This window comes from Fragaria vesca, linkage group LG4 (genome assembly GCF_000184155.1).
Source record: "Fragaria vesca subsp. vesca linkage group LG4, FraVesHawaii_1.0, whole genome shotgun sequence".
Classification (NCBI taxonomy): domain Eukaryota; kingdom Viridiplantae; phylum Streptophyta; class Magnoliopsida; order Rosales; family Rosaceae; genus Fragaria; species Fragaria vesca.
Window position 1 is genome coordinate 21,103,707 of NC_020494.1, and position 1,701 is coordinate 21,105,407.

Consider the following 1,701-nt stretch of genomic DNA (forward strand, 5'->3'; position numbering starts at 1 on the left):
CACCGGAATTTTATATCCCCAGAAAGCTCTCTCCGTCTCGGATCCAACGCCGCCGGTCTCACCCTGAGAACCGGCCGGAAAGTCTCCGAACAGGCCGCCGAAAGATTCCAGACCGCCGCCTCTACCGACCACCGGTTCACCACCTTCCCTTACTCCGATCAACCTGAAATTTTGACAGCAGCTTCCCCATCCAGAGCTGCTCCTCCTATCAAATTTTCAGCCCCAATTTCGAAGTATAAGTAGGCGAAACGTTATTTCTCCTCTCGGATGCCTCTAGAAAGGTATGTTTTTTGAAACCTTAAACTTTTCCAAGTTCAATAACTCGGGGAGGATAAAATCCTTTCCTCCCTTCTCCATCTCCATTCTATGCTTGGGATTTTGTGCGTGCAGGTACCCAAATCCCAGAATTTTATTCGCGGGTCAAGAGTGTGTTTGATCACTCTTGTTTCTTTGTCCGGCTTGTGTTTGATCAACCCCAACCTTTCACCGGATTGTGTTTGATTAATCTGAGGCCTTTTTCCGAATTGTGTTTGATCAATTCGCGGCTTTACCGGATTGTGTATGATCAATCCGAAGGACAAACCATTAAAAGCATCGTTTGTGACCTCTATCGAGTCTCATAACAGTTTGGTTTTGTATGCAAGAGCAATGTAACATTCTGCTCCTTTGAGTTTTGACGTACTAGATGCCTAAGGCGGATCTTCGCTTGGTTTCTGTGGAACCTTTCATTGAAAAGGATTAAACCACATGTTTTGACCCCCAGGCTAACAAGCCTAGATGCCGAGATTTCACATCTCATGCGCTCAAAGTCTTTGACGCGCCACATCGACAAAAGCCTTCAATGGCGATCTGTGCAAAAAGTAATGACCATAAAGTACTGTGGAATGCACTCATGGAGCGTTTCTCGAAACGTTCATATAACTCTACTTGTTGAGTTATTAGTCAAGTGGATTGCTTACCACCTTAATTGACTACATATTGTCGATGATCTTTTGTGGCATCATGATCCATAATCTTTAGCGGATTCGATCATCCTCAAGTTCTCTAGGTCCTCCAAGTTGGTGTGGAATTACCAACGAGACTTGATTTTGATCATACAAGCAGGAATTGTATATATGCTAATGTGATAAACTTATTTGGGATTATCCCCTAATGTGGGGACAACAATATGGGTCATGGCAACGGCAGAAAACGTCGTGCCGATGTCTAGAAAAGAGGGGGAGGTGTTGCCGGCTCTAACAGCGACACTCCCGGTCTAGACACCATTTTGTCAAAACTACTCACGTTAGCTCATGACATTAATGCAACCGTTGTGGATCTTCGGATCACTGGTTCAAGATTGTCAAGCTCCTTTAAATTGTGAATGCATACAAAAAGGTATGGAAAATCAATATGAGGACAAGAACGTCATCCTCATGATCGCGAATTTCAAAGATTCGGATCCTGCTCTAGCTACCCATGACTTTGATGTCATCGGCTAGACATTGATTTTCGTTCCAAGTTATATGTACTAAGGCGTTGTATCGACGTCCTTTGTCTATTTGAGACCTCGATGTACTCACATTAGCAATAATGAATGCCTTGAGAATTTTTCGAAGTGAAACTATTCTCCTCTTATGGTTCATATTGATTTACAATCAAGATGTACACTTACATCGTCCTTAGAAACATGGCATATTGTGCCGATTTTTGTCCCTTCCT